We start from the raw sequence: 13,916 nt of genomic DNA on the forward strand, positions 1-13,916 counted from the left end.
GTTTCCAGGGGAACGATACTTTACAGAAACCCCACTTACGCTGCTCCATGCGAAGCTGCCTCAAAATCGCCTTCAAAGAGCTCTTGTCTCCATCTGTGAGCTGAAGGTAAAGTGCTGTGAAGGCAGCTGCTAATGAGCTGACTCGCCTCCATCAGGGCAGGTCTAAATTTACTTCTGCTGTACCCCTAGGGAACTGTCAATCTGGAATATGAGTGAGAGGAGAAGAAATCATTGCCCCTTCCCAGGAGTATGGCACTCAATGCTAGCACACGTGCTAATTTGCTAGATAGAATAAAGAGTGGATAGTCAAAGGAAAACCCATGTCAGCTAAGTGCTTGCTTCTCAGCTTTCCAGTATCAGCTTCTCACTGCTTTCATGTGCCTACGACTCCATTTTGTCACTGTGCTTACTCCTAACTGCATATTTCACATAGTATACTATTTCCTGGGGCCTGTGTTGCCTCGTTCCCAATTTTCTTCTAACAGTGAAGTATGACACAAGCTAACAGAACCATAAAAGCATGTGCTTGAGATCAATTGTTTAAGACAAGTTTTGTCCTGGCAATTCTCATCACTCAGCCGTGCAAATCATGAGAATATTAATACCAGGTGGCCTTCATTCATAAGAGGAACCACAAAGAAGGAAGGTATGTTTGGAACGTCTGATGGTGGCCGACAATTATAATTACATACGTTCTGCTGACCCTGGAGTAAGTTAGTGAATGTTGCTGTGCTTTGGCTTCTTGTGTAGGGCTTGTTAGACGTCATAGAGCTCAGATTCCAAATGATGTAAAGAGATAATCTTGCCCCGTGACTAAAGTACAGAAGAGCAATTACTTGCCATCACTTGAATTCTGCTTACATATCAGCTATGACCCATCTAACTAACCTTATTATCTCTTCCACAAAATAAAAAAAAATAATTAGCTGTGTCTTATGGTACTCAATTTGGAAAAAAATATTTGTAAGGCTTATAGATCATTTAGGCTTGCAAAATTATGTCAGTCTTTAGGGAGACTATGGAAAACATGTCAAAGTATAGTAGATATTGGACGATCAGAAGCGGTTTAGATATAGTGTGCAGATGTGTTGGTACAAATACACACTGGCATGCAAAAGATCTAGAGAGATTTCATAGTAAAACCATAAGAAAAAGATGTTCTAGTTATTTCTGTTGCTATGATAAAACAGTCTGACCAAATGCAATTTAGGGATATTTGGGGTTATGATTTGACTTACACTTCCAGGTCACAATCTATCATGGAGTAAATTAAGCAGAACTCAGGTAGCTGCTTTGCTGGCTCACTCCCAGCCTCATGCTTATTCATCTTTATTATACAGTCCAGGACCACCTTCCCAGAAAAGGGCGTGACCCAAGTGGCTACATCTTTCCACATCAATCATCATTCACGATGATCACAGACTCATATGCAGAGGGCAATCCAGTCTTGGCAATGCTTTCATTGAAGTTCTCTCTTCCCGGGACACTGAGTTATGTTGAGTTGACATGAAATCTAACGAGCACAAAACATTTCTTTCTTTTCAGTTTAGTTGAGGGTGATCTGAATAATATCAAAGCTAAAAATATATAAATCATCAGAATGCACCATGCAAGTGATGCCATGAGTAGCACACATAATATTTACGGAACACAGGGAAAAATTATCGCCCTCCCCAAAATCGTGTCCTTACTGTTTTCCTTTCCAACTTTGTTTTTTTTTCCCAGCTGACATTCCATATTGAGAAAATAAATTAGAGGTGACCCTTAAAAGAAAAGATTTTAAATCTCCATGTAGAATATACATGAGGAGCATCCGAAGATCACAGCCACTGATGGCTTTCTGTGCAAGTGCTCTGCTGTGAGGTTCTCTCTGCAGAGGACACTATGGGAATTCCATGTTCCTTCTCTCATATGAATTAGATGAAGAATACACATCATCAGAATTATGCAGATACAGACAATTCAGAACTCATCATAACTGGTTCATAGATACCACCTCAAACATCATTAAATACCAGTTTCATTTTAATTTTTTGCATTAATTCTGTCTTCCTTTCTTGCTGAAAGTGTCTATTTTTCCTTGCACTATTTTTTCAAGTCTTATTCCTGCCCTTTATAGTTATTTTTTACCTTACTTGGTGGAATCTTTTCCTCCTTTTTCATTTGATTTCCAACACCTAGGGTAAGACCTTGGAAGAAATTGACATATCTTTTGACTCAAATGTCCAAATGGAAAAAAATGTCACCAACTAATTTGTTTCAAGTACATACTGAAAAATAATAGAAAACAATGTACCTGACCATTCTCTTAAAGGGAAAACTCTCAAAGGTTTTCTTCATTGTTCTTCAAAGAAAAGATGAGCATGGCCAAACACATACAAAATTGTGTGTCTATGATTTTAATTGCCACATAAGTTATTGATTAAATGTTCACCATTGTGTATAATTCCACCTAGACAATTCTATCATAAGAATACATATCCGCATGTATCCTATGCTCTCTGAAAGGCTAAATGATTTTATCTTAGTAGCTATAAAGCCTTTTCCATACAGCAAATGGATCTGTACAAAATCAGGTGATTCTTCACACAGAGAGAAAGAAAGTAGACATGACTATGGTGAGTCAAATTTGAAATTGAAATTTCTTCTTTTTTAAGTATTATGTATTAAATATTTCATTTTGGAGGAAAGGGCGAGGATTCTGGAGACTTGGGAAGAAAGTAAACCACACAAGATACATAAAACCCATCCCCTAGCTAGTAGAAGCAGTGACGAGGTTGAGAGAAGACTCTGAAGCAGGGTAGGCCAGGGGGTGGTCTCCATCCATCAACTTCCTGCACATTGGGATGCTGCTCTCTGGAACCCATGCCAGAATGGGATTTCCAGTAACACAACTGACTGAGTCATCCCTGCTTCTTAAGTAACCCCCTCACGTCTACGTCTATGAGTAATTCCAAAAAACTCATTAGTTTGCTAAGGAGGACTTTAGAAAAATCATTTATTTGGCATCCTGACTATTCTACCTAGAATAAGTACACATTCGTTCACCACTCCCCATGTCTAAAGTAACTTTGTCTTTAAAAAGTTTTAGTGCCAGTGAATCTTTAAGATAATAAAAACATTTTCAAATGCCATATTTTGCATGCCTCTAAGGTCTTTGAGGACTCTAACTATTCTACCTTGTATTTCTATAGAATAATATCTATATGCTGCAGCTAAAATGTATATTCTTGTGATAAAAGTAGACTGGTAATTAATATGACCTTGATGATCAACAAACAATTAACTTGTATAACTTACTTATCCTAAACAACCTGCAATAACACTTTCAAAGTATTGGAAGTAAACCTTATGTTATAATTGAGTTGTATAAGTATAATACTTCATATTAGAGTAGAAATATGTGTGTGTGTGTGTATAGTGTGTGTATGTGTGTGAAGAATAATCTTACATTTGAATTCTATACCACTGTATCTAAAATTAAACTTACTTTGCATCATATACAAAATTGTATACCTGTGAATTAAAAATAACCTTGTGACAATTGAGGCACTAAATTGAGTAGATTCACTAATATACGTTTTGTTCTATCTTTCCTATATATTGCAATATTCCCTCTTCTTTCTTTTCAACCTCTATCTCCAATCCTAAGAATGTAAGATAAACGAAAAGAGGCACATTGCTGAGGCTAACCTTGTTTTCTCTCTAAATAAGACCAATAATAACTTTTAACTAACTCTCATTAATAATAACCCTCTATAGCCCATGAGGTAGGTTCACTCCTGGCAACACAAAGCATACCTCAAAGAGGATAATGAGAATCAAAGAACCTCATTATGGAGATAGCTTCAAATGTTGCAAACAAGCCACTGGGCAAATTGTCCTTGTTTCTACCACAGACAAAATTTTGCCAAGACAGGGTAAGCAAGTCCTCAATGGTTCCTGCCTCACAAATATGTCTGTCAGATATATTGGGCCAGAAGGCTGAAGAAAATGGTTTAACGTTAGGGAGAGTTTTGGGTGACTATTAAGGTAACAAACTGTCTCTGTCATCTTCTCATTGGAAAGCTACTAACCTGCCCTCCCTGCATACTCAGGTAATCACGTTTATTCCTTCTCAAGTCTCTGATGGAGTTTTACCATAAATCTTAGTTGTTTAGGGGTTAAGATGTTTTTAGTCCTAGATAGATGTTCTAAGTTTATAATGACAAGATACAATGGAGATTGATTTACATTCAGAATTTTAGATGCACCAAGATAGGAAAGATGTTTTCTTCAAGGCTGTCAAATACAAATAGCCAAAACACTAAGAATGTAACAGTTATGTAATTCCTGATTGTGTCATGGTTCATCTTGCTATAAGTACTTTATTGTATACATGTGTAATAATATAAATGTTTATGTAAAAAACACTTAATAAAAAAATGTTAAAGGCAAAGAAAAAAAGTTTTTACTTCCATTCTACAGAAGATGCCCTTAATCATAGCATTCTATCTAAGACATAAAAAAATAAGAGATTTAAAGTATCTACACTTTTGCAATAGTTAATAGTGTACAAAGTATACAAAGATTAAATATATAGTAGTACATCTGCCTTAAATTGTAATCATAACAGAGTTGGTTCTGTTTCATGAGGTGGGTCTAGAGTTGGGCCTGGCATTAGTTGGGTATTCCCTCTAACTGTATACTATCTGCTCAATCTTTATCCAAGAACGTCTTGTGGGCAGGGGAAGTTTTGGGTCGAAGATTTTGTGGATGTGTTGGTGTTCTCTTCCCTCCACCAGGAGTCTTGTCTAGTTAGAGGGTGTCCTCTACAGTTTCCGTGTCCTCTGCTACTGAGAGTCTCAGCTAAGGTCCCTCTCACATCCTTCCAGAAGCCTTTCCTGTCTTAGGTCTCCAGCGTGTCACTGAGATGACCAGGGCCACTGTTTTTTTTTTAATGGATGCTGCTACTCACAGCCAAGCATGGGGAGTCTTGTGGAAAAGTGGGAGGAAGGATAAAAGGACCTAGAGGTAGCAGGAGCTCCACAAGACCAACACAGCCAATTAACCGAGGTCCTGGGGCACTGCGGAGGCTGAAGCACTAAACAAGGACCAAGCATGGACTTGACCTACGTCCCCTACACAGATGTAACTAATGAGAAGCTCAGGATTCATGTTGGTCCTCTAGTAAGGGGAGTGGTGGCTCTCTCTGACATGGACTCAGTTGTCTCCATTTTTATCACTTTCCCCCTGGCAGGACTGCCTTGCCAGGCCACAGGAGAAGAGGATGTGCTCAGTCCTGATGTGACTTGATGAGCTGGGATGGGTGAAGTGGGGGGTGGTGGTTTCCCATCCTGAGGAATACAGGATGGGGATGTGGGAAGAAGGAGGAGTATTAAAATGAATTACATTTATAATTAATACATTTATAACCTGTGTCATATTTGGTCAGCAGTGGACCACGTTGCAGGAAGGTATATGTTTATAAGACCATTCCACCGAGTGACATTTTAGCTATATTAGTTCTTGTTTGTATAAGCATAAAGTATTAACATGCTTCCTTCACAATGTGTCACATTTCTTTGAACACAGTTCTGCCATTGAGGGAGTTAAGACTGTGTGCCAGTTATATAGAAGACTGAACCAAGCTTGTTTCTGTTCCATTGTATCTTGTTTATTTGCTCTGATCTTTGATTGTTTGTCACTTCTGTATTCTTTTATCTTTGCTATTTGATTTATCCAGGTATAGCCCAAACTGGCTTGTAATTGTGATAATGCTGCCTCCATCTGTGAAATGATATCCTACAGGTGTGCGGCTCAACCTTCAAAGCTCGTGTGTCGTACTCTTAATGGCATTGCTGAAAGCTGTGCATTATAAATCCCAGTACATTCATTGTTGCTGCATTTCTTCTAGGACTCAGGAAAGGATTTTATTTGGAAGGTAGCCAGTGAGTCAGTATTCAGAAGGCACAATTTGGAAAGGAAGTTAACCCACAGTATTCTTCCTATCCTGCATGGAGTTGGAGAAGGCAATTTAGCACTAAAGTGAGAAGTATTTGAGAACAATTGTGTAATGCAGGAAATTAGAGCATGGTAGTCAATCAGCTAGACAGAAGAGGAGGGTGGATAAAAGGTCACAGAGAAACAGTTTCTAGAAAAGATGCTGGATGAGTGAAGGGCCTTGCACGTGGGCAGCAATCAGAGACGTCAAAGGGAGTAAGAACAGAACCAAGTTATGCCCATGTCTCACCCAGGTCAGCGCTGAAGATCTTAACCTGCACCATTTTCCTTGCTGCTCTGTTTTGATTTACAGAGTATTTCATAATGTTAGTGGGTGGATTTTAATAACGGAAATGCCTATAACAAGCAGAAATCCTTCATACTAAAATAAAGAGGGCTTAGAATGCCGATCATCATGCTTTGAGATACCCCTATCCTTTTTGAATTACAAAGGTCAAGTTTTTGTCTGTTAGGCTTATACATGGAAATCATTAAGAGTCTATGGTAAAATAAGTAGTGAATTACAGTAGGGAGTCTTTTAGTACTAAGTATCAGAAAAATTATTCTATGACAAACTGAGTTACTGTCTGTACTGCACATAGGCCTTCTGAGCAAATGCGTACTCAAGCCCTTATATGGGAAATGACCTCATTATAGAGATGACAAAAACTATCTTAGTTGCTGTTGATTACCTTATTCTGTATACAGTTTCAAAATAGGTTTGGCATAACTGAGAATATCACATACAACTCTAAACTACATTATATCTCTTTAGGTATGGGACATTTTATTTTCATAGCCACACACTAGGTCCCCTCTACCTGTCTGAAAATTGGTCCTTCAGGTTTTTTGTTTGTTGGCTTGTTTGTTTTGTTTTGTTTTGGTTTTCTGCCTCTTTATTCTAAGAGCTTTTTTTTTTTTGTCTTTGGCTGGTTGCATGTACAATATTTACTCCAAATATTTAAACTTTTGGTCTTAGTTTCTTATTTCATTTCCTTTCACTGCTTAAACCTCCTCTCTTTCCATTAAAACAAACCAATCCTCTATCTCCAAATCCTTTATGAAACGCCTTCCTAGATGGAAGTGAGCTTTTCTGAATTAGTTAATTCTGTGGCATGTTCACTTTCAAATCTTGACATGTTTAAAATTTCACTCCAGGGAATCCCTATTCTTTTGCTCTGATGAATTTTTTATATCCTTCCTCCAACACACATCTGTGATAATTATTTTTAATATCTCAATGGTAACATCCTTTTCTCTACACATGAAAATACAGATTGACCCACATTTTAGACTTAATCCCCTATTCTCTTTTTTTCTGCTGCAGTCAGAAATGAACCCCCTCCTTCTGGTTTAATTAGCATTTCTAAATATAACTCTTTAAATTTATGACACGACAACTCCTTTCTGCTGCGTGCCCTGAATTTCTAGGGAGAATGAGTGTATTTAATCAAATGAAAGACATTTCACGTTTAAAACACAGCTGATTTTCTTGTCTTTTCTCAATAATAAAAATCCCTTCTCCTTTTAATTTTATTTTTATTTTTTGCATACCATAGTCTTAATTCTTTTGAAAACTTCAGCACCCATCTTCTATCTTACCTCTATCCTGGGACCCTTACCATTAATTGGTTTAAAAAAATCAGTTTTTCAGTCTTCCTAAATGGCATATTTCATCTTTTACATTCCATGTTTATCACTCTGTCTTGATTAATATTCTTACTATCTCTTAGTTGCTTATGAAAGAAATTCTTCACTAAATAAATCCTGAACATGTTTGTTTCTCTAATTGCTGGTTCGATCACATCACAAACATGACTGTTCAGACATGACTTTTTGTCTTCATTTGTCTTTTTTAATGACTTATTTATTTTATTTAATGCATATGAGCATTTGTATGCATATTAAGTGTTATAGATATGTGTCAGTTGAGGACAGAACAGAGGGCTGACTCCCATGAAGCTATGGACAGTTGTGAGCCACCATGTGGCTTCAGGGAACTGAACTTGGGTTCTCTGCAAGACTATTAAGTGTTCTTAACTTTTGACAACCTCCCAAAATTGCTTCAGCTACCTCCCCCCAGCCCTTCTCAACAAAGCCTACAGATTTATATATCAACTGCCGCCAAGTCTACCTGGAACATGCAGAGTTGTAAGTCATGCTCTGTGTAATGCCCTACACAAGAGTTAGAACATAAACTCATATTTCATGACCAAGTACAAAAATCAGGTTATGCCATAGAGGACTGTAGTTCACGGTAACCCACAAGGAATTCTTAATTCTACTTATAGATCAAGCCTGTTTTCCAAAATATGTTGTTTAATGCATGCTAACTGAGCAAGCACATCATGTCTCCTTATGCTTCCGCTGCTTTGTATCAGAAAACATATCATATTTCTTTATTGGTGATAATGCCCTTATTGCATAATAAACACAGTATGTCTTAAGTTGATTTTACCTGAAGGTTGCAGTACTACTAATGAAATATAAGTTTTGTTTTCCAACTCCAAAACTTGAATCTTACATGTCCATGTAATGTAGCATTTATTTTTACTCATTTAGTAGAACAATAAACCCTCGTATGCAGTTTTATTTTCATGTGCATACATGTGTGTTTCCACCTTCACTCCTATGGGACTTACACAGCCATTGCATTCAGCTTCTCCATGTCCTTTCTTATAAAGGTGTCATGAAAGGAACTGCCTTCTCATTTGCCCCACAGATTGTAAATATGAACCTGTAATATGATATGAATATAAACTATGTTTTCAGAAATATGCCATAGCATCACAAAGAGAAGCCTATATATGCAGCTATGATTATGACTATTATTTCAAGATATGAGGATCAGAAGTGTTTATAGTGAATAAATAGGATTATGTTTTAAACTTTCTGTGGAATGCCAAATAATCTTTTTTTTTTTTAATTCTGTGTAATGATCTTCAAACATATATGACAAAGATAGGTAAAAAGGAGTTTGATAGAAATTCCAAGTTAAGTATTAGACCCCTTAAAAGGTCTGATAAATTTTATGAACTTGAATAATTTATTTTCCTTTTTCTGAGAATTTCATCCCACAATCCAAATTCTCCAGTCAGCCCTTTAAATCCTCAGTGGTTCTTGAGGGTGCGAGTGGCACGCTAAAGAGCAGCAGTGCCCCCTAGTGGCAACAGTCTGTGCAGGCCCTGTAAGTAGTTTTTAAATCGCTCAAATATTTCTATTACTCATTTGATTTTTCTGGTGGCAATTATTTCCTAGCAGAATTGCAACAAATATGCAATTTTATTCACTGTCTATTATTTATAAACTTTATTAAAATGTATGTAACTGTTAATTAGTTTCAGAAATTTAATAACCAAGCTTTTTAATGTAGAAAGTCAGTCTCAGGGATAGGTCCCTTGGGTTTCTACCAAAACTGGCTTCACAATTTGACAAATAAGGTTAGATAGTTAGCACCCATATAAATATATGAAGTAGTTTTTAAATTGATATTTTCATTTAATCTGGCTGTGAAACATTGGAATTTAAAAAGACTAAAGAATCCATGAGGAAAAGAAGCAGCCTGGTTATAAATCCAAATATTTATCCCTATTATTTAATTGCCTACAATACATGATGGCCTTAAAATAATAATTGCTTTCTAGTGGCTTATTTGCAAACCAAGGAGAATAAACCAATGTATATTTATAGTTCAATTCATTAAAATAAATATCACCAATGATGAAGATGTATTAATATGTGACCCTCATGAAACAGATTTCTCTAGAAATTATTTTTGTTAAAATATTATCTCATTATTTCCTTGGATATTGGTGAAATAGAAACTTAACAAATACAAGGCAGAAAGCATTTGAGTTGTGTTTCAGAGCATTTTGTTCAAGATCAAAGGCTTGCCTAATTTTGAATATTTATTCACTCCTGTGATATTTTAAAGTACTTTGTGCTATTTGAGGCATGTGTGTATATAATATGTACTAATATATATGATTTAAAATATTAAAATAACTCAAAGTGAAATTGCAATATTTCATTTCCAAGGCATGCCTTCAGACTACAGAACGTGTTATGGGTTATCTTGGTGAGATGACTTTGGTGTTCAGTCACTCTGGGTATCTCCTTTACAATTTGTTTCTAACCTGACCACCTTTGCTCTGACTCTGAAAGTAGACTGCATATATGCAAACCCTTGCTGCTCTTTCAGAGAAAAACAAACAAAGAAAAAGGAGAATTTGTTATTCATCTTTCCTTCCTTTAACATCCCATCATCCCTCTAGCAAGCTCCTCAGTGCCAAAGCATCCATCGCCATTCAGATATGGAGATGGATCCCTCAGAGTACATCTTTACCAAAAACCACGTTACAGACTCACTTGGATACAAGATTCATGTGGTGAAGAACTAGCTGCCCGAGATTTAGAGCTCTGCCCATATTTAAAGTCTTTAAATGGATATTTAATTTGAAATGAAGCTGTTATCTCATCTGATTGATAAAGGAAGATATTAGAAGATGCATAAGAATGATCACACACAAAAATAAAAAAATAAAAAAATAAAAAAGAATGATCACACACACACACACACACACACACACACACACACACACACACACACACCTGTGAGAAGACAGGGAGAAAGTGTGCAACCACTAACTACTGCTCTGTGAGAAACCAAACTTGTTGGCACCTGCTTCTAGAATAATGAGAAAACAAATGTCTGAAGCCTATGCAATTTCTCTATTGCAGCTTAGAATGTTAATCAGTTGCCCTCACCACATATTAACATTTGCTAACCTCAGTCTGGATTTTGTAAACATCCAATCCATATCAGTTTCCTGAATTACCCTATTCAAGGGTGATGCCCATTTCTTAATTGTGCCTCCTTTCCTGTTTACAACTCTCCTTTCCTTTAGAATTTGTGGCGATGATGATGCACTTGGGTTTCAGTGGCTGCTGCAATGGGATGCTATAAGCCAGATGACTTCAAAGAGAATATACCTTCAATGTCTCATATTCCCGATGGCCAAAATTATGAAGCGCAGAGGCCAGCAGATCACAGTCCCCTGAGATGTCTTGGAGGAAGCACTTTGCTGTTTCCCCAGCTTCTTCTGATGCCTGCAGATCTTCTGGGAGATTGTTCCCTTCGGTCAGTGCTGTCTGTGCATGACCTCTCCCCTTCACGTCTTTGCTAGAGACCCTTGCCATTGGATTGAGAACCCACCAAATTATTTTAGGATGGACTTATTAAAAGGTGCTTATTTTATTACAGTACATTTGATGGTTTCACCTAGAAATATCTTTTGAAGGACAACCAACTATTGACAAGTAAAAACCAACTGAATTCTTTTCCTAATATTGTTATAACAGTGGAAAAACTAACAGTAATTATTATTATCACGTAGGAGATAGTATAGAATACTACAGAAATGAACAGAGGGATTAAGTCTACAGCCCTATACATATATAGAATTTAATGGAATCAAATGCATAGCATACATACATAGCACACTAAGCATATAGCTTTTTCTAATGGAAATAATGACATTTGTTTGATTTTTTTACAGTGTTTTTTAGTATTATTATTTATAAAACAGTGATTTTTCAAAAAAGGAACAAAAAATGAAGTAATTTGAACTGTTTACGAATCGATATGATGAAATACAAAGCAATCCATATTAATCACAGAGTTTTGTTAATATAACCCTTTATTTACAGCATGATTTATCATATAAAAACAAAACCTTTTTTTCTCCAAGCTTTTTAACCCATTCATGGACTTACTATTCAAATCTCTACCAAATCTAGTACTTTCATAACCATTTTATTTTTATGTATTCTATTTCTATAACACTGGAAAATGTATAGATGGGTAGATATAAACATATAAGAAATTAGTCTCTTAAAATTGTACATGGTCAATTATAGCCAGAGAAATACATCCCTGGGAAAATGTATCACTTGGTATTATGTTTTAAAAAATGATTCTTCACCAAGAATTTAAGACAAAAAAAAAGAGTTCCATAAAGTTATAAATCTGATTTGGCAAGCAAATCAGTTTTAAACTTTGATTATAATACTTTGCAATTTTTAATTGTACATTAATTAATAGTTAAATTTATGGAGCTACATTATCCATGATTAGAAAATAATTGTATGGCTTCTCTTTTAGTCACTTTGCTCTTTTGGTAGTAAAACAACAACAACAACAAACATGACAAACCAAATTATAGAAGGAAGTATTAAAATTGGCTTTACCTTTTCACAGGTTGAAGGCATGACCATCATGGCAGAAGCAATGGTGGCAGGCAGACAGGCCACAGCATTGGAGGAGTGTCTGAGAGCTTGCGTGCTGCAACAAGAGCCACAGGTGGAGAAGGAGCTACCCAGGATGACACAAATTGGGCTTTTGAAACCCAAAAACCCATCCCCAGTGACACAAGTCTCCCAACAAGACCAAGCCTCCTAATCCTTCCCAAAACATTTCTGACAAATGAGAACCCAGCATTCATATGTATAGAGCTACGGGGGTCATTCTCATTCAAGCACCTGCACTTTTTAATCTTATTTTTCTCCCAGTCTTTCTTTACATCAGTGTGCAAAACATAATTCATTTAAATTGTCAAACAGAGTGAAGAGACTGAGATTGTCTGACCAAGGAATTACTTAATTTGCATAAGATTGATTGACATTTTAACCTTTCAGTCTGGCAGACACAGTCTTTTGCATTACAATTACTTTGGAGAGAAGCACGCTTGAGATGCCTTCCCAGGGAATACTTGGGGTACTCCACCTGGGAAAGAAAGTACCCTAAAACTGATTCCCATCTCTCACCTCCTCGAAGATCCATTTCCTTAGTATCAACCCCAGCTCTTTGGCAGACCATCCTCTGTGGCCTCCCCTTCCTCTCTGCCCTCAATTCCCGTGGAAAACATACACATCTCCTTCAACATTGCTTCCACCAACACATAACATTATACCAGCTCTCAAAACTCGTTGGTATTCCCCTGAAGCTGCGAGCCAAGCTTCATGCCAGGGAAGCGAGTAGACCTGGGAAGCAGGGAGGCAAGCTTAAGATCTTCACTCTCTCTACTCTCTTCCATCCCATTCTTTAGTCTTGTCCCCAACTCTCTATCCAGACCTCTGTGGTCTCTCCTCACTATGGGTCCCTATTTCCAGAGAACTAAGCAGATCCTGTTAGATCACCCTATATTCCTCCCTCCTGTAGAACCCTATATGTTCCCTGAAAATTTCCATCCTAAATGTCTAATTTTTTTCCCAGAGTAGCAGTTTATATTTACATACGTGTAATTAAGTAGCCCTGAATTTGTATCAATATAGTAAATGTATACCATTGCATTAAGATAATCTTATTTAAATATAATAATATTTCTAAGTTGAAGAGTAAATACAATAATCTACGTTTTCTATTATTCCTATATTCTCTCTATATTTCCCTCTTTCTTTTCTTTTCAAGACCTTTTTATTTTTAATTTGTTCACTTGATATCCTGATTGTAGCCCCCTCCCTCATCACCTCTAGATCCCTCATACCTTCCTCCTCCCTCCCCTAGTCTTCAGAAAGGGGAGCCTCCTTCCCTCACATCTGACCTCAGCCTGTCAGGTCTCATCTGGACTACTTGTATCCTCTTCCTTTGTGATCTGGCAAAGCTGCCCACCAGTGAGAAGTGATCAAGTGGGGAGAGTCCCTACTCCTCGTGTTGTGGGACCCACAAGGAGAATGTGCTGCCTATCTACTACATCTGAGCAGAGAGTTTAGGCCCACATCATACATGGTACTTGATTGGTGCATTAGTCTTTATATTATAGTGTGGTTATCCTATAGTATGTGGCTAATATCTGCTTATGATTGAGTGTATACCATGTGTGTCTTTCTGGGTCTGGGTTACCACACTCAGGATGGTCTTTTCTAGTTCCATCCAT

General features: G+C 37.0%; 1 long non-coding RNA gene across 1 annotated transcript in view; it reads right to left on the reverse strand.

The window, feature by feature from the left end:
• LOC311608015 overlaps positions 1-13,572 on the reverse strand; it is a 65,557-nt gene extending 51,985 nt beyond the window's left edge. Inside the window, exons 1-2 of the long non-coding RNA XR_014782824.1 lie at positions 13,527-13,572; positions 12,232-12,325 (exon numbers count right to left, since the gene is read on the reverse strand). This is a non-coding gene — a long non-coding RNA (uncharacterized lncRNA). The remainder of the gene's footprint in view (positions 1-12,231; positions 12,326-13,526) is intronic.
• Positions 13,573-13,916: the final 344 nt, after the last annotated feature.

This window comes from Acomys minous (genome assembly GCF_964271855.1).
Source record: "Acomys minous genome assembly, chromosome: 11".
NCBI lineage: Eukaryota > Metazoa > Chordata > Mammalia > Rodentia > Muridae > Acomys > Acomys minous.